This window comes from Urocitellus parryii, chromosome 1, assembly GCF_045843805.1.
Source record: "Urocitellus parryii isolate mUroPar1 chromosome 1, mUroPar1.hap1, whole genome shotgun sequence".
Classification (NCBI taxonomy): domain Eukaryota; kingdom Metazoa; phylum Chordata; class Mammalia; order Rodentia; family Sciuridae; genus Urocitellus; species Urocitellus parryii.
The window spans coordinates 140,138,769-140,159,398 of record NC_135531.1 but is presented as its reverse complement, the minus strand read 5'-3'; the positions used below and the strand labels follow the sequence as shown (position 1 = coordinate 140,159,398).

Genomic DNA, 20,630 nt, shown 5'->3' with positions numbered 1-20,630 from the left:
CTGGCCAGGATGTGAGGTTGGCAGAGTTATTGAATCCCCTAAAATCTTAACTGGTACGTGTCTGTCCAGTATCTTGGAGCCTCAGGTTCAGAAAGAAGCCCTAATGCTATATTTATGTTTCTGTGACTACTTTTCTTAGTGTTTTTAAATCTCCACTACTCAAGCATGTCTGTGTGTGTCTCTCTCTGATTGGAGTTGTCATTCTTTTTTATAATTTTTTTTTGTTCTCAATGGACTTTTATTTTACTTGTTTATATGTGGTGCTGAGAATCGAACCCCGTGCCTCCCACATGCTAGGCAAGTGCTCTTCCACTGAGCCACAACCCCAGCCCCAAAGCTGGTATTCTTAAGTAGGCAATATAACTTTTTAAATGGATTTACTCTTTTCACTCCTGTTCTTTTGTAGTTGATTCTCAACATAGAGAAGCTACAGTAACATTTTTTTAACTGGACGCCATTTTTCTGCCCAAGTCTCCAATAGCCTATTTCTTTATGAGTAAAGGTGCCCCTGATTACCATGATGACCTGACTTACTACGCTCACCTCATCCACGGCTTTCCAGCCTCGTTGCCTTCCCTCATCCTCACCTATGCAGACTTCCTCCTACCTTTTGGATTTTCCAATGGTTCTCTTCTTGGCCAGCCACATCTCAACTCCTTTACCATTTCCACCTGGTTCAATTCTCACCTCTCTCAATCTCTTCTCAAAAAGCCCTGTTCTCAATGAGGTCACCCTTGACCATTCTGTTTAAAATAATACCCTTGCAACATTTTTGATATCCTATTACTGTTCTTCCTACTTTCTCTAGCTCTTCTTTAACCTACAACAAAATTGATGTGCTTATTAGGTTGATCATCTCAGGCTCCAGGTTGCAAGTAGTCTTAATGAAGACACATTGAGAATTTGGCTATGGCTTTACTATCGCATATGTATCACATAGATCATGTTGCTCAATAAATAATGAATAAATGAAATAAGTATTTTCATGTATGCTTTCACCAACTTTTTACCGTTTTGAGAGTTTATGAAACTCCTAAAACCAAACTCCATTAGTCTCAGCTAATGACAGAATAATTATTCTTGCATTATCCACTTCATGTCTACAATTGACATCCTGTTATTTCAAAAACCCATCTCTAAGTTTTGGGCTACTTGGTAAATCCTCTTAAAATCCTTGGACAATTTCCATCCTACCACTCATTCTTCCTACCTTTTATCCTTGATCCCTAAAATGACCTTTTTTGACAGCTTCATTTTGGCATCTAGAATTTGACAGTCTCCTCCATCCACAATGAGCAAGAATCCACTTCAGATATTAAATAACATCAAAGGAAAAAGACTATGGTGGCCTAGATAGTGCACATTTTTAAAAGCAAAGGCATTTGTAATAATGAAGAGTTAAAATATGCAGGGTGTGTTGGTGGAGTAGATAAGGCAGAGGTCTGTGACGGAAGTCAAGATGGTGGCCACCATTCTTTACCTAACAAATACACGTCCTTCATCAAATCAGTCCATATTTAAAAAAAAAAATTAAGTTTAAAGATTAAGAACTCTAGGGTGGAAAGAGCACAACACTGCTGATCAGGAAGCCTGCATTCCGTTCTCACTTCTACTCCTGGGGTCATGCAGCCTTCCCCTGTTCAAGTGGTCCTGGGGCTTCTTCCACCAGAGACACATAATTCACAATCCACCTGTCTCTGAAAAATAGGAGAATTCAGCTTGAATGTGGGAGCCAGGCTGGTGCTGCTGATGAAAGGAAGATCCCTGACATTCTAGCAGGAGGCCCCCGAATATACTGATTCCATTTGGCAGAAGCCAAGTAGTTGATGAAAACTCTTCTTTCAAGATGTGACACGTTCTGTGTGAGCTGTCAGAAGGGAAGTTTACAGAAGGACAAGTACTATCAAGGATCTAAGCCATCTGGAATTGCCCAATTCCCTGTAGGCACCATGTGACTTGGGAGTCTTTATGAGAGGGAAGAAGAGCAATGAATCCAGGTTCCGTGATCTGTTAACTGAAGTAATTAAATCATGGTGCTAAAAAGATTTAGATTAGAAATTTGATTTTCCCCACATTGTCAGGTGTAATGCTTTATACCGCATATATCTTAGAAAAATGACCATGCAAAATCTACTCACTCTTCTTCCACCACTCTGCTTTCCACCACGGGGTCTGCTGTTCAGGATGTAAATCTCAGATCCTCCATTGCTCAAACCCATGGGTGGTTCTTGAGCAGGCATGTAAAATGTGACCCAAAACAGAAAAAACAAAAATTATGGGAATTTTGGGTTGGAACCAAGGTGAATCCATCCTCTTACCCCCATATTCTAGATTTAAATGTCAAAGACGTAATTCCAGGAGGTAACCCACTTTTCTGACACCTCTGCCACAGAAAATTCACATGCACAGAGGTGAACTGAGAGGAGAATCCAGGTTTCCTGACTGCCATCCGGTGCCCTTTCTACCATGTGCTACTGAATCTTTAAATTATGGATTGCTCTTTTTAAAATATCAACTGAATACATGACTAAATAAATGGATAATGTGATAAAAGAACCAATCCAGAAGAAAAGAATATGAGTGATGGTTTATTATTTCATTATTGGAATCCTTAAGTCAGTCCTGCCTCTGGACTTTTTCGTTAGAGGAGTCAATAAATTCTGTTGGCTTTTAGATCCCTCTGACTTTCATTCTGAGCACTTGCAATGCAAAGATTCTTAATTGATACCTGGGCTTTTCTGAATGCAGAGTTTTCCCTTAAATCTTGCCCATGGCTTTGCGAACACACAACACTGAATATTAAAGAAGAAGCAGAGAAGAATCTGCACTCCACTTTCCCCCATCAGGGAGAAGGAGGGCAAAGTGACGGAGGCCCTGTCCACAATTCTCCAGTCTCCAGGGGATCAGAGGTGGCTGCAGACTCCCTGTGAGCAAGAGGCAGACAATGAGGCATGTCATTCCCTCTCAGGGTGGTGGTGAGAATGGCCTGAGATGCTCGTGAATGAGTGTTGCCAAGTCGGAAGCCTGTGGCACTCTCTGGCAGTAGGACTGCTCCCAGTCCATGCTCCAGTGACAGTGATTGAGAATCACACTGAGCAGTGAGCCACTAATCACCAACATTGAAAAAAATGTGTGTGTTTGGTGCTGGAGCAGGCGGGATGGAAAGGTCAAATGCTGATTCAAGTCAGTAGTGGTCATTAGAGATCAATAATTGGCACATTTGTAATACATGCTGCTATTTTACTAAAAAGTTCTACGGAAAAAAAAAATGCATGACCTTTTACATTGATTTTTCTCCATCTAAAGAAGCTGTCCTTGACTATAAACATTACTGTACCATGATTCTACAAATAAAAGCACATAAACGGAAACATATACACTCTAAAGGCAAGTTTCTAAAATTCTTAAATCAATTTTTAAAGTTAATGAAGCTGACAAAATGACATTTGAAAAACACAGCTATTTGCCAGCACCCCAACCATGGACACCTCATCTACACAGTCACATATCTCCCCGTGTAAGTCACTAACCTCACAGTCTGAATGCCAGTATTTTAGAGGGGGGAAAAACACTCCAAATCAGAGATTGACAGCTTAAAAATAGTCAGGATATTTTAAGTCAATTTCCTATTTAGTTCTGAATTTCCAGGGTTTTTTCCTCAAAAGATTTCAAGAAATAAGTGCTTTGGACCTTGTAAGTTAGCTACCTTCTAGCAGTGTATATTAAAAGAGAGAAAGGGAGAGGGAGAAGGAGTGAGGAAGGTGGAGACAGACAGAGCATAATTTTATTCCATGTTTAATCACTCACGATCTCTGTTGCAGAAACATTTCTTAACTGTCAGTTTTGTTTTGTTTTAACTTCTTGCAAGGTTAACCTTGGGTTCCATGGCAGATGCTGATGTTCTCCTGTGGAATCATGTCAGTGGAGAGATGATCAAATGTGGTGGGTAGACGTGCTCTTTTAGACTCAATGGGCAAAGAAGAAGAAATGGACCCTGTGATGAAAAACAGGGACCAGGACGTGCCTCAGGAGATGGCACTAGGTTCCCTACAGGACAGGTCACACTGCCTGAATTTGGCTTGAAAGGGCTCCTATTTCCTCTTTGATTTCCCCTTACACACACATATTGATTACCAAGCTTTGGGCAATTTTTCAAGCATGCTAACACGTTGGCCTTATCACAGACTTGACCTTCATGCACCACCCAGATCTACACAGGATGGGATTCAATACTTGACTGTCACATGAATGAGATGGAGAGTCTTGAGCTGGCCCACGGTTTGTGGTTCACACTCTTATTTAAGAATGTCTCTGAGAAACTTTAGAAGTGGAGAAGGGGAGTCATTTTACCCCAGAAGAGAAAATAATGAAGACAAAGCAAACATACATGGAATCAAGAGGACTTAGCAGAGCAGGATCTAAAAATTATCACAAGCTTCACCACAGCTGGTTTTTGCCTTGATTGACTCATCATGAGAAGAGCAGTAGTGAGGGAGGAAAGGCAGGTTACAGAATGGTCATATCTATGTATTGTTTGATTAGACAACAGGCTAGAATGGAGTTACTGTCCAGACAAGCCCCCGGGGAGGACAAGCCCGTGGGGAGATGGGAGAAGAGCAGGCAGAGGCAGGAGCTCTTTGGAGCAAGCAATGCCTCACCAAATAACGGCACAGACTCTTTGTTCTAAGGTTCTTTCACCTCAAAGTAATGGCACACCTGCACCTTTCTGGTAGTGCTACAACAAATTACAGCACTTGACATGCACATTTGGAGCTATTTTTTTATTATCTTAAAGAGACTCATAAGATATGAAATCTTCTTAAACTGTTGACATTCAAGGCTAGGATATAAATATCTGAAATGATCTAGTGGCACATGAAAAGTTCCCCACTTAGAAATATTGTTGCAAAACTGGCCCTATCATTATTTGCCAGTGAGACTCTAGTAACTTCTCTGTCTTATGTCCTTATGTTAACACTGAGCAATTTGTCCACATGGACACACATGAAAATGTGTGATTAAATGCACGAAAATCAATGTACATATACATCTAATTATATATAAATATATTTAAGTATCATGTAACAGGTACTCGGAAAGCCTACAAAGCACCTTTTCTTTTCATGGAAAATTAGAACAGACAGATAATTCATTAGAGCAGTAGATTTATATTTTCCGTTTAGCAGAGAAAACCATGGCCCAAAGTAGTGGTGTCATTTTTCTACAAAATGGATATTTGCTCCCCTTCTTCTGGTGTAATTTTCCTGTGGTGAGTCCATCCCATTCCCAATATTACAGCATGAGGCTCCTGAGTGATCATCCACATTCTCAACTCTAAGGATGATCCAATAACCCAGGAATGGGGCCATACACAGAATATAGAACACCTGGGACAATGAAGAGGAGACTTCAGCCACAGACAACCATAACAACTACAGAGGTAAGAACTGAGGGATAACCACCCTGCCCAGGAGGGAAAAAAAAAATTAGTGAATCCATCCCACTGGCTGCAGGGATGGGTTCAGAAATGGTAACAGGAGACAAGCCAGGACAATGTGCCCGGCTGAGACTCTTGGGGGAAAGAAAATTCCTTCCTCTTTGGAGGTTTATTGAACTGTGAGAGAGGGGATGCTAACATGATTACAGTTGTCACCATGTAAATTCTGAGAAGGATGCCAATACAGAGAAGGAAAATAAAAAGAGATGCAGAAACATAAGTTCCTTCTAATAGTGCTTGGTCTCCTGATCAATCGCACCTAAAGCCTGCCCATGGGAACCAATAATTCCCACTTCTTTTGCTGAATACAGTTTAACTTTGGTTTTTGTTATTTGCAACCAGTAGGTCCTGAGGAATAGGCAAGTTTACTTAGGAAAAGTGACAGCCAGCACTCAAAACCAACTGTGTCTTCTTTTGTAAAATTGAAGTATCATTTCCACCACATCAGTAGTTCTCACTTGAGGGAATGCAGAAGACTTAGGTGATGGAATAGTTTGCAGGTCATTTTAAAACATATAGATTAATACATGTGAAAGTCCCTGTCCCCAGGGAAACCAAAACGTAAGGGAAGCTGGATATTGGAGGTAAAAAGGGTAAAACAAGAGAACAGAAGCAAATTTATTTTGAGAAAGCTCCATTAAGTGATTGATCTCTCTAGCTCTGAAACAACTCTAAGTCATGTGCTGCTTTGCTACATTAAGTGCCAAGGGCACAATTACGATGCAGAAGTGAGGCTGCAGTTGAAAGCACTGCCTTCCACTTTACAAAGCAAATAGCTGCCTGCTCAGTGGCCACCAGTGAGCAAGGCAGTGGAGACATTTCCCTCTTCAAGGAAATGATTGACTTCTCTGGGTCCCTGGAGTGAAATTAATTTTTAAAATTGCAGGAACTAAGTGCACAACAATCATACTTTTGAAGAGGGAAATGCACCCATGACTGCTGGAGGGCCACTTTGTCTTCTTACCAGCAGAAATGACAACATCTTCACAGACAGAGAACAAGCAAAGTGCTGGGCCTGTCAGCTCTGCACAAACTTCATGTTCCTTGGATGTTTACATAATTTTGCATGCATTGTAATGCTGCAGCTATCTTGTCTATAACTTTCAACACAAAGGAGGGAGCAAAAAATAGTTTTAAATATTACCTACTATGAAAACCATGGTTACAAATAAGGCATTAGATTGAGGGGGCCAAAGCAAACCTCCATGCTGGTCTGTGCCTAAAGCAAGGTGGCAAACAGGGTGATCCTGAGGACTTAGTAGGGCCTGTGAAGAACACCAAACAGCTATGAAGCCCTTCTAGATCCAATGGGAAATTATGCCATGATTGATTAGTGATGTCTGTCAGGGTCACAGAAATGGACAGTGGTAGTTTAAGGTATACTTCTTTATCCTTTCTGTGCTAAACCAACCACATCTAAGAAAGTTGTTCTATTTTTCAACTTGTACACTCCTTCATAAGTGCTCTTAGATAATTATTTTGGAGTTTGGCCATTTTTTAAAGCAACTACCTGGTTTATTTTATAACATAACAATGTAATGACTGTTATCTGTCAACAATGGACTTTCTCTCCCCATTTTTCACCTAAAAATAAGTAAATGGGATTGATGGCAAGTTATGACTTTTACCTTTAGGGAGAAACATTATTTTATTCTGAGAAAAGCTACTTCATAGAGAGGTAAAATTCTTCAGACCAATCTTGCTTCTTCCAATTGTGATCCTGCGTCTTTGTACTGACCACTTGGCCTTCTGAGCTTCAGGTTCATCATCTGTGCCCTGGAGAGAGACTATGTAGTGATGGTCTAATCAAATAATGTATATAAAAATAATTGGAAAAGCACTACAAAGTACAAATTTTGGAGAACTTGTAATATAAAGTTGAAACATAATTTCCAATTACAGAGCCCCAAAGCTCTATATATTTCTTGTACAATTAAATGAACTCATTTCTACCATGCAGGGTGTGGACAATTCAGGTCAGTATTGCTCAGTGACTTATTGGACACTTGTGCTTGTTACCCTGTTGAGCATTGTCGTAAATACCACACCCTGCATGGGGCCTGATAGGGCTCTCTTCACATGCTCCCTTCCCATCTGTATGCCTGGTCTGTGTATCATTCTCATATGTGAGAGTCAACTAAATCAACCACTCCTCCAATGCGCCATGAAAGAGACTTCTCATAAGGTGTTAGCTAATAGGTATGATACATTTCTAAAAAAAACTTTGGAAAATGGCATTCAAGCATATTTCCTTCCTTTGTTATACTAATTTATCAGTGCTTTTATGATGTTAATGTGCTCCATAGCACTCAAAATAGAACAACCTCTATTCTACTTCCCAAACTTTATGACACACTTATTAGCATAATTGATCCAATTGACCCACAGAATACAATTTTGGCACACTCTCTTGTAAAACAGAGTACTCTGCAAGAAAACATATCTTAATGAGTTTGGGTTAAATCACAAAATTTTTTTCCCTTACACGTAGAGCAGGTCAACCTGGTGCCTTGCGGATATGTTATAGTGCTTCATTTAGAAAAATGATAGTCAGCTTCACAAAATCTAATTAAGGAATCTTTTAAGTTTATATCGGGATATCTTTGAATAAAATACCAGGAGGTACATTCAACCTGTTTTTTTTTTTTTAAATTGCTCTATACACATTGATTTCATCTAAAGCCCCTTTATCTGAGGAAAGCATCTGACCACACTCTGAAATTGCAAAACTGTCCTCAACCCACCACAAGCAGGGGCTTATCTTTTCCATTCCACTTGCCTTATCTTTTCCCCCTTTAAGAGAACTCCCTGCTCACTCCTAACTAAATCCATGCATCCCATCTATGCTCCATCAATCACCTTCCCACAGCCCCACTTCTACAGTGAAGCCCAGGAGTAGCACAAGTTCCCTTGGGGAACCAGGAAGGTAGAAGACCTTTGCTCGCTCATCCTCTAGCCCACTTCCTGAAGACATTCTCTTCATTAATTTCATGCCAGTTTAATGTGGTCCTTCTTCCCTTTTCACAGTTCAGCTCTCATTTCCAACCTGTTCTCATGGACGACATTCCAAGCACACTCACTGGAGAGCCACCTCCACAATTCAGTCCATTCTCTGACATTGGATGGAGAGAAACGGGGAGAGTTTGTCTGGAAAGCAGTAGAGATGTAGTTGTTGACAGACACAACCACCACAGCACAAGTGTTCCTTCTCAAAAGAAGCCAGTTAAGTCCCCCAAAGTACTGGCCAAACACAATATAATTATTTACTTGAGACTACAGAGGAGCATTTCCGAAGAGTTCAGATTGCGAGTTCAGGTAAGCACGGCACCACCCTTAGATCAGCATGACCTCAAGTGGGAACATGGGCTTGTAGGAATGGTCTAGGCCCCCATCCTGTTCTTGCATGGAACCCCGGATCACAAGGGAGTTGATTTTATTAGGTCTAACGTCCACTACCACTATGGTCATTTGGATCAAATGTCACACTTCCCAGGGAGGTTTCCATGCTTTCATTATCAAAAATGTTCCTTCTCCAAATGCCATGATTTTATTTTCTTTTATTGCTGAGAAGATAATGCTAAGAAAAGTTAGCCAATCCCCCCCCCCAAAAAAAACAAATGCAGAACGTTTTCTCTGATAAAAGGAGACTGACTCATAGTGGGGTAGGGAGAGGGAGCATGGGATGAATAGATGAACTCAAGACAGGGTAGAGGGGTGGGAGGGAAAGAGAGGGGGCAAGGGATTAGCAAGGATGGTGGAATGTGATGGACATCATCACCCAAAGTACGTGTATGAAGACACGAATTGGGTGTCAACATACTTTATATACAGAGATGTGAAAAATTGTGGTATGTATGTGTAATAAGAATTGTAATGCAAAACAGCCCACCAAAGTACCTGTGTAAAGACATGAATTGGCATGAACATAGTTTATATACAAAGATATGAAAAATTGTGCTCTATATGTGTAATCAGAATTGTAATGCATTCCACTGTCGTGTATTTAAAAAAGTAAAATCAATTAAATAAAAAATAAATTAATAAAAAAATGTTCGTAAACAGCAGGGAAGTCTACAGCACCTCAGAGTTCACACGAGCCCAAAACAAGATAAAATGTCGGCAACTATAAGGGAAACCAGCAGCTCTATGTGGCCCTCCTTCTCCCTTCACATGGACAAGGGCTCACTTCCTGTTGAGTTAATTGGGTGTCCGCACAATGACAGGCACCTTGGTAGAAAACACACATGAACCAAAACAGACTGTCACAGGCCTTGAGGACACCAATCAAAGGTAGCTTCAGAATTTCTATACTAGGGGCACTTTAGGGTGACAATGGAGATTAATGGGATGATCTAGAAAAGGGGGTGGGTTAAATGATTATCCTGAATTTTAGTTGGCATAAGAAAATCATCGATAGATTATATTATTTCTTAAAGGGCAAAATTTGGTACACTTGAAAGAAATTATGTAAAGGTGACATTTCCCTGAGCCTCTGCTTGATTCTGTCTTTAGAAGCAGGCCTCCTGGCTGGGGAGGCAGAGGACCAAATAGGTTACAATAGAAAAAGGAGTTTCATAAACAAGGAATAGCATGCTGAACTCAGGGAAAACAAAAAAGAGACTAGCCACAGAATACTTTAACCTACATCCAGAAGAGACAATACTTTAAACTGCTGTTAGACAGGCATATTATAAAAAGAAAACACAGTATTCTCTCTGTTGGCCTAGTGAAAGACACACTTCATACAATATAGGAAAGCATGGTGTCTTTAAGTAATAATAATAATAATAATAATAATAGACTGGATTGATAGATTCCTTGTTTATATTCAAATCTCTTTTATTGAACTGAACTGGAAACAAAAGTATAAGTTCTTATACTGTTGCCCCTCAACAAATAACAAGTCTTTGAATCTCTCTTAATGTCTATTATTCTTAATTTCCTTCTCCATAAAATGGGAGAGTCAATCAAACTGAAATACAACCATCTAATGTAAAATGTTTGGTCACTGATGCTCAGTTTACAAAGTGGAACCCCATACGACTTCGACATCTAGTGACATTGTAGGCATCTTGGTTTGTGTAAATGCACTCCCTGATGCTCACACAGAGATGAAGCAATCTCAGACTACCTTTCCCAGAACACAGCCCTGTTGTTAAGAACCACACAGCTGTGTCAGCCAGGTAGTCCCCATGGGATGTAAAACAATATGATTTCACAATGTGGAACAGCGTTCTTAGTATTTTGAGTCATGGTTAAATAATAAACCTCTGAGTTTCAGTATCAGCTTTGTTAGTGAGGCTGCATAAAGAATTAATTACTGGGTACAGTCCCATCCCCCACAGCGGACACTCCGCCGAGCCAGTCAGCGGCCACCATCCGGGAAAGCTGAAGGATACACCGCCACTCTCCTTCAGAGTGCGACATCAAAACAGGTCGGTGTCATTCAGCTCACCCCCCAGACAGCGGGAATTCGCATAAAATCTCTCCTAGGCTTGCCGGGAGAGGGAGTATCAAGCTGAGCCTCCATACAGGCTAGGGGGAAACCAGAGACACCTGACCTCCAACCCCTCCTCCCAGTAGCAGCCAAAAGGAAACCTGGCTAGCCAGCGCTGGGGGAGGGGCAAGCAGAAAAAATCAAAGTGATAGAGTGCCAGGGATCCCAGCAGCCTGCAGCAGGGCCCGGAGAGCCAGGCCAACTGATTCGCGTGGCCTGCCCTGCGGCTACAGAAGGCGTGGCGCCTCAGTGAAGCCATTAATTGGCAAGCAGGGAGGTTAGGGAAGGCCATTAGGTGGAATCCCACCAGCCAAGCCCACACGGACCCTTGGGCCGAGCACGGGTTCTCAGAAGGGGAAGGAAGCGGTACAGTCCCATCCCCCACAGCGGACACTCCGCCGAGCCAGTCAGCGGCCACCATCCGGGAAAGCTGAAGGATACACCGCCACTCTCCTTCAGAGTGCGACATCAAAACAGGTCGGTGTCATTCAGCTCACCCCCCAGACAGCGGGAATTCGCATAAAATCTCTCCTAGGCTTGCCGGGAGAGGGAGTATCAAGCTGAGCCTCCATACAGGCTAGGGGGAAACCAGAGGCACCTGACCTCCAACCCCTCCTCCCAGTAGCAGCCAAAAGGAAACCTGGCTAGCCAGCGCTGGGGGAGGGGCAAGCAGAAAGAATCAAAGTGATAGAGTGCCAGGGATCCCAGCAGCCTGCAACAGGGCCCGGAGAGCCAGGCCAACTGATTCGCGTGGCCTGCCCTGCGGCTACAGAAGGCGTGGCGCCTCAGTGAAGCCATTAATTGGCAAGCAGGGAGGTTAGGGAAGGCCATTAGGTGGAATCCCACCAGCCAAGCCCACACGGACCCTTGGGCCGAGCTCGGGTTCTCAGAAGGGGAAGAAAGCGGTACAGTCCCATCCCCCACAGCGGACACTCCACCGAGGCAGTCAGCGGCCACCATCCGGGAAAGCTGAAGGATACACCGCCACTCTCCTTCAGAGTGCAACATCAAAACAGCGGACACTCCATCCAGGCAGTCAGTGGCCACCATCCGGGAAAGCTGAAGAATACACCACCACTCTCCAACAGCTTGTAACATCAAAACAGCCAGCAGCAGGACCCCGGAGATCCAGGCCAACTGATTCGCGCGGCCTGCCCCGCAGCTACAGAAGGCGTGGCGCCTCAGAGAAGCCATTAATTAGCAAGCAGGGAGGTTAGGGACTGCCATTAGGTGGAATCCCACCAGCCAAGCCCACCGCCCACGCCCGGAAGAGGCCCAGCGATCTGCCAGCATTGTAGTCACGACACCCCAATTGGAATAGGGACAGAGCAGAGCCGCCTTCCACTCCCGGAACAGGCCCAGAGAGCCGCCAGCGTGATAGACACGTCACCCCAATTGGAGTAGGGGCACAGCCGCCGCCCGCACCTGCAAGGGAGACTTTTCAAGTATACAAGAGCAACATAAATAAATAGGGGGTAAATTTCAAAACACAACAGTTGCACCAAGCAGAAAGAAACGCGGGCAGTATGAAAAGACAAGGAAAGAAAGGACCACAAGCAATGCAGGTCAACTCAACTTTAGAAGAGGTAATAGCTGCAACAGATGGAATATCAGATAAAGAGTTCAGGATATATATGCTTCAGATGATCTGGAGTCTCAAGGAAGACATGAGACAGCAAAATCAGACAATGAAAGATCACATTGACAAACAAATCCAGGAAGTCAAAGATCAATTTCACAGGGAGATAGAGGTAATAAAAAACAAACAAATTGAAATTCTAGAAATGCAGGAAACAATAAACCAACTTAAAAACTCAATTGAGAATACTACCAGCAGAGTAGATCACTTAGAAGAGAGAACATCAGACAATGAAGACAAAGTATTTCAACTGGAAAAGAACATAGACAGCTCAGCAAGTCTGCTAAGAAACCATGAGCAGAACATCCAAGAATTATGGGACAATATCAAAAGACCAAATTTAAGAGTCATTGGGATACAGGAAGGCACAGAGCTCCATTCCAAAGGAATAAACAGTCTATTCAGTGAAATAATACGAGAAAACTTCCCAGAATTGAAGATTGAGACAGAATCCCAAATCCTAGAAGCCTACAGGACGCCGAATGTGCAAAATCATAAGAGATCCACACCTAGACACATTATAATGAAGATGTCCAACATACAGAATAAGGAGAGAATTTTAAAAGCTGCAAGAGAAAGAAAGCAGATTACATTTAGGGGTAAACCAATCAGGATAACAGCTGATCTCTCAACACAGACTCTGAAAGCTAGAAGATCCTGGAATAACATATTTCAAACACTGAAAGACAATGGGCTCCAACCAAGAATCGTGTATCCGGCGAAATTAAGCTTCAGGTTAGAAGATGAAATTAAAACCTTCCACAATAAACAAAAGTTAAAAGAATTCGCAGCTAGAAAACCATCTCTTCAAAAAATCCTTGGCAAAACATTACAGGAAGAGGAAATGGAAAACAACATTGAAAACCAACAATGGGAGGTAGGACAGTAAAGGGGGGAAAGTAGTCATAGAGGATAACAAATCAGGTTTAGTAACATCAATAAACAAATATGGATAGAAGAACAAACCATATCTCAATAATAACCCTAAATGTTAATGGCTTAAACTCACCAATTAAGAGACACAGGCTAGTAGAATGGATCAAAAAACAAGACCCAACAATATGCTGTCTACAGGAGACGCATTTGATAGGAAAAGATATACATAGACTGAAGGTGAAAGGTTGGGAAAAATCATATCACTCATATGGACCGCGGAAACAAGCAGGAGTGTCCATACTCATATCTAATAAAATAGATTTCAAGCCAAAGCTAATCAAAAGGGATATAGAAGGACACTTCATACTGCTCAAGGGAACCATACACCAACAAGACATAACAATCATAAATATATATGCCCCAAATAATGGTGCAGCTGTATTCATCAAGCAAACTCTTCTCAAGTTCAAGAGTCTAATAGACCAACATACAATAATCATGGGAGACTTCAACACACCTCTCTCACCACTGGACAGATCTTCCAAACAAAAGTTAAATAAGGAAACTATAGAACTCAATAACACAATTAACAACCTAGACTTAATTGACATATATAGACTATACCACCCAACATCAAGTAGCTACACTTTTTTCTCAGCAGCACATGGAACCTTCTCAAAAATAGACCATATACTATGTCACAGGGCAACTCTTAGACAATACAAAGGGGTAGAGATAATACCATGCATCTTATCTGATCATAATGGAATGAAACTGAAAATCAATGATAAAAGAAGAAAGGAAAAAGCAAGCATCACCTGGAGAATGAACAATAGGTTGCTGAGTGATCAATGGGTTTTAGAAGACATCAAGGAGGAAATTAAAAAATTCCTAGAGTTAAATGAAAACACAGACACAACATATCGGAATCTATGGGACACATTGAAAGCAGTTCTAAGAGGAAAATTCATTGCTTGGAGTTCATTCCTCAAAAAAAGAAAAAACCAACAAATAAATGATCTCATACTTCATCTCAAAATCCTAGAAAAAGAAGAGCAAAACAACAGCAAAAGAAGTAGAAGGCAAGAAATAATTAAAATCAGAGCTGAAATTAATGAAATTGAAACAAAAGAAACAATTGAAAAAATTGACAAAACTAAAAGTTGGTTCTTTGAAAAAATAAATAAAATTGACAGACCCTTAGCCATGCTAACGAAGAGAAGAAGAGAGAGAACCCAAATTACTAGCATATGGGATGAAAAAGGCAATATCACAACAGACACTTCAGAAATACAGAAGATAATCAGAAATTACTTTGAATCCTTATACTCCAATAAAATAGAAGATAGTGAAGGCATAGATAAATTCCTTGAGTCCTATGATCTGCCCAGATTGAGCCAGGAGGATATAGACAACCTAAACAGACCAATAACAATAGAGGAAATAGAAGAAACCATCAAAAGACTACCAACTAAGAAAAGCCCAGGACCGGATGGGTATACAGCAGAGTTTTACAAAACCTTTAAAGAGGAACTAACACCAATACTTTTCAAGCTATTTCAGGAAATAGAAAAAGAGGGAGAACTTCCAAATTCATTCTACGACGCCAACATCACCCTGATTCCGAAACCAGACAAAGACACATCAAAGAAGGAAAACTACAGACCAATATCTCTAATGAACCTTGACGCAAAAATCCTCAATAAAATTCTGGTGAATCGGATTCAAATACATATCGAAAAAATTATACATCATGATCAAGTAGGATTCATCCCTGGGATGCAAGGCTGGTTTAATATACGGAAATCAATAAATGTTATTCACCACATCAATAGACTTAAAAATAAGAACCATATGATCATCTCAATAGATGCAGAAAAAGCATTCGACAAAGTACAGCATCCCTTTATGTTCAAAACGCTAGAAAAATTAGGGATAACAGGATCATACCTCAACATTGTAAAAGCAATCTATGATAAGCCACAGGCCAGCATCATTCTGAATGGAGAAAAATTGAAGGCATTCCCTCTAAGATCTGGTACAAGACAGGGATGCCCTCTCTCACCACTTCTGTTCAACATAGTCCTCGAAACACTGGCCAGAGCAATTAGACAGTCAAAAGAAATTAAAGGCATAAAAATAGGAAAAGAAGAACTTAAATTATCACTATTTGCAGATGATATGATTCTATACCTAGCAGACCCAAAAGGGTCTACAAAGAAGCTATTAGAGCTAATAAATGAATTCAGCAAAGTGGCAGGATATAAGATCAACACGCATAAATCAAAGGCGTTCCTGTATATGAGCGACAAATCCTCTGAAACGGAAATGAGGACAAGTACTCCATTCACAATATCCCCCCAAAAAATAAAATACTTGGGAATCAACCTAACAAAAGAGGTGAAAGATTTATACAATGAAAATTACAGAACCCTAAAGAAAGACATAGAAGAAGACCTTAGAAGATGGAAAAACATACCCTGCTCATGGATAGGCAGAACTAACATCATCAAAATGGCGATATTACCAAAAGTTCTCTATAAGTTCAATGCAATGCCAATCAAAATCCCAACAGCATATCTTGTAGAAATAGATAAAAGAATCATGAAATTCATATGGAATAATAAAAGACCCAGAATAGCAAAAACAATACTAAGCAGGAAGTGTGAATCAGGCGGTATAGCGATACCAGACTTCAAGCTATACTACAGAGCAATAGTAACAAAAACAGCATGGTACTGGTACCAAAACAGGCGGGTGGACCAATGGTACAGAATAGAGGACACAGTAACCAATCCACAAAACTACAACTATCTTATTTTTGATAAAGGGGCTAAAAGCATGCAATGGAGGAAGGATAGCATCTTCAACAAATGGTGCTGGGAAAACTGGAAATCCATTTGCACCAAAATGAATCTGAATCCCTATCTCTCGCCGTGCACAAAAGTTAACTCAAAATGGATCAAGGAGCTTGATATTAAATCAGAGACACGGCATCTGATAGAAGAAAAAGTTGGTTATGATCTACACGCTGTGGGATCGGGCTCCAAATTCCTCAATAGGACACCCATAGCGCTAGAGTTAACAAATAGAATCAACAAATGGGACTTACTCAAACTAAAAAGTTTTTTCTCAGCAAAAGAAACAATAAGAGAGATAAATAGGGAGCCTACATCCTGGGAACAAATCTTTACTCCACACACTTCAGATAGAGCCCTAATAACCAGAATATACAAAGAACTCAAAAAATTAGACAATAAGATAACAAATAACCCAATCAATAAATGGGCCAAGGACCTGAACAGACACTTCTCAGAGGAGGACATACAATCAATCAACAAGTACATGAAAAAATGCTCACCATCGCTAGCAGTCAGAGAAATGCAAATCAAAACTACCCTAAGATACCATCTCACTCCAGTAAGACTGGCAGCCATTAGGAAGTCAAACAACAATAAGTGCTGGAGAGGATGCGGGGAAAAGGGCACTCTTGTTCATTGCTGGTGGGACTGCAAATTGGTGCAGCCAATTTGGAAAGCAGTATGGAGATTTCTCGGAAAGCTGGGAATGGAACCACCATTTGACCCAGCTATTCCCCTTCTCGGTCTATTCCCTAAAGCCCTAACAAGAGCATGCTACAGGGACACTGCTACATCGATGTTCATAGCAGCTCAATTCACGATAGCAAGACTGTGGAACCAGCCTAGATGCCCTTCAATAGATGAATGGATAAAAAAAATGTGGCATTTATACACTATGGAGTATTACTCTGCATTAAAAAATGACAAAATTATAGAATTTGGAGGGAAATGGATGGCATTAGAGCAGATTATGCTAAGTGAAGCTAGTCAATCTTTAAAAAACAAATACCAAATGACTCCTTTGATATAAGGGGTGTAAACAAGGACAGGGTAGGGACGAAGAGCTTGAGAAGAAGATTTACATTAAACAGGGATGAGAGGTGGGAGGGAAAGGGAGTGAGAAGGGAAATTGCATGGAAATGGAAGGCGATCCTCAGGGTTATACAAAATGTCATATAAGAGGTAAGGAGGGGTAAGTCAAGAGAATACAAATGGAAGACATGATTTACAGTAGAAGGGGTAGAGAGAGAAAAGGGGAGGGGAGGGAAGGGGAGGGGAGGGGGGATAGTAGACAATAGGACAGACAGCAGAATACATCAGACACTAGAAAGGCAATATGTCAATCAATGGAAGGGTAACTGATGTGATACAGCAATTTGTATACGGGGTAAAAGCGGGAGTTCATAATCCACTTGAATCAAACCGTGTAATATGATGTATTAAGAACTATGTAATGTTATGAACGACCAATAAAAAAAAAAAAAAAAAAAGAATTAATTACTCACTCTGGGTCTCACCTCCTAAAACAGAGATAATCATAAACACCCTACAAATTTGGGGACAAGTTCAATGACATAGTGTACTTTAAGTACTTAGTTTCTAGCACCTACTTCCTGCCCAGTACATAAAAGGTGTTTTCAACATTATTGTAATTTTTAAGGTTTATGCAGCATCTATCATAACTGCCGGTGCATAGTACTCAGTGAACCGATGCTGAGCTAGGCACCCAATCCTACGCCCCCTTCACTTCCAGATGAACCCTCCTTGAATATTAAAGATCATTGCCTTTTCATCATTCGCCTTCCTTTAAATTCTTACCTGGTTCTGGTGCTCTCAGAGACTTGTTCATCCAGCACTTGATGCAGCACTCGGTAAGTGATCAACACTTCTCTACACACTTTAAAATATTAACACTCAATATTTCCACAGCCCTTTGAATCAGATGATCTTCTCATTTGAGAGAATGAGACGGGGAGACTGAGGCACGGCAAGGATAAGGGACATGCCCCAGAGCATGTTTCAGCAGGTGGCACATGCCAGGTTTGGATGCAGATGTGGGCAGCCTGGCAGGGAATCTGCATACTCACCAAACCTCACTGCCAGCCTCTGCCCTGCCCTTCTCTGATATGACCTTCCCAAGGGCATCATGGGTCTCCTTACTGTCCCCCAGCAGTGAATTTCCTCATTCCAAGCCTGCCACCCTCCCTGCACTTCCTAACCCATCACATAGCCTCTCCCAGGTGCTATGTGGTCCTGAATCTGAAACACTGGTCAAGGCTTATTGCAGTTTTGTCCCCATATTGTGTTTAGTTTTTCCTTCTAGTGAGCACTCAGATTTCTCCTGTCTTGTCCCCTATACTTGCAAGCAAAGTGGATCTGAGGGCATGTCCTCACCTCTTGCTTGTAGGACTCAACCTCCCATAGCTCCTCAGGAAACTAGTTACCAGGACAGCTGATCTACAGCTTTCTGATGCACTGTTTTCTCATGGTCATTTCTCTAAGACAGCCCTGGAAACTTCTTGTGAGTTGAAACAGTAGCATGGGAAGCATTTCTCTGATCTCCTCCTCCATCCCCACCCAGCCAGCAATTCTGGAAATAGACCCAGCATTCTCATTTGGCATAAGTTAGTGTAGAGCGACACCTGGTGGCTAGATCCTTAAACGCTTCACAAATACTGTGCTTCCAGGGAAATCGTGTTCCTTAAGGAAAAGATGTGTTGACCTTCCAAGTATAGGTCAGAATTGAGCCACTCACCAAGACATCAGGAAAGATCAGCTGAGATCAAACAAGTAGAAACCCCTGGACACTCAGTACATCCTACGGTAGTATGGAGCACTTTCCTAAAAAGGGAAGATCATTGGTACCAAGGCCCGAGCCAGAGCCACAGCTCCATTCTCCGGTGCTAACTGTTAATGCCTAGAGAACAGGAAGCCCTACTGTCTCTCTGGTTATCATTTCCCTTACACTTTTTTTTTTAATGGCAGGATCAACTTGACCTTGATGCTATTTATTCTTCTATCAAAAAAAAAAAAATGTGTCATCTGCAAATAAACACAAAATGAACTCCAAAATTCCAGTGCAAAGATGTTCCCATATCCCACTTAAACACCGTCTTTCTTCTACAAACACATAATGACAGGGATCACAATAAAGGGGCTAAAAGTTCTCTCATCTTAGAAGTAACAAAGGGGCCACTCACATGCCAAAGAGGAGGAGACATTTGCAGCCCTGCTGCACCTTCTGCCCCAGGATGCCTCTGAGGAAGGAAGGGTGGGGATGGCACAAAGCCCCCATAGGGACAGCCACCATAGCTGGGGGCATGGGATCATGAACCTGCCCAACTTGTAAGATTTTAATGCCCTTCCCTCTGCTTAACTGCTCCACCTGCTGAAGCACTTCTGTGACAAGAGGAGCCCAAGGGCAAGTGGCTCAAGGACAAGGTCTGACACACCTTCCCCCTAATGTCTATTTCTTCACTGGCACTTAAGTTTGAATCAGGCTCAAACCTGAGGCAGGGTAAAGCCAAACACAGAGAAATATGGGAGCTCTGATGTTAGACTGGATGAATGTGCTGCGTTCCTGGAAAATGAGATTGTTTACTATCACTAAAAATGACATCAGAGGCAATGGGACATACTTAAGGTAAGGTCAGAGCTCAAAAAGGAGGTGTGAGAGTATGTCGTAATGGGGAGGGAGGAAAGAGTGAAGTCATTTTCTGTTTATGGCTTTCCAATCCGGTTCATTCAATAAATCATGCTCACTGTTCTGTGTCACATAGAACACCTATTTTGAAAGATGAGTAAGCAAAGGAAATAACCAGGCACAGAAACGCTGAAAGAATGGAGGAGACGTGGAATGCAAGACCTGGTGAAGGAAATCATACACTGCAACTGTTTTCTCCTATTAGGAAAATTGGAGAAAATATCAATAATCTGAAACAGGAAATAAATTACATGACCCAATGAAAAGAAAACTAAAAATGGAATAGAATAGTGCTGTGACACAAACCCTACAATAAGGAAGGATCTACACCAAGCAGAATTGTCATTCATGAAAAATAAATGTCAGTGACCAGAGGCAGGCTTTAAAACATCACAAGAACTCACATGTCCTTGGATGGTTCTCGTCCCAAGTCTTCTGCAGCTGGGCCAGAAGATGTTTGGAAAACAAACATCAAAATAAGGATCAGTAAAGAAAATCTAAACGAGCAGCAGGAAGGAGGTGAGAGAAGAAAATTGTGTGAATAATCACTCTCCTAA

General features: G+C 41.5%; 1 long non-coding RNA gene across 3 annotated transcripts in view; it reads right to left on the bottom strand.

Annotated features, from left to right (window-relative positions):
* The window catches only part of LOC113182435 (uncharacterized), a 161,734-nt gene extending 142,864 nt beyond the window's left edge, over positions 1 to 18,870 (bottom strand). For 2 of the 3 annotated variants that reach the window (XR_003300726.2, XR_003300727.2), the window contains exon 1: positions 2,139 to 2,227. This is a non-coding gene — a long non-coding RNA (uncharacterized LOC113182435). Of the gene's footprint in view, positions 1 to 2,138; positions 2,228 to 18,764 lie in introns of those variants that run through there. The other variant, XR_013343479.1, reaches the window with a different exon arrangement.
* Between the last annotated feature and the right edge of the window lie 1,760 nt (positions 18,871 to 20,630).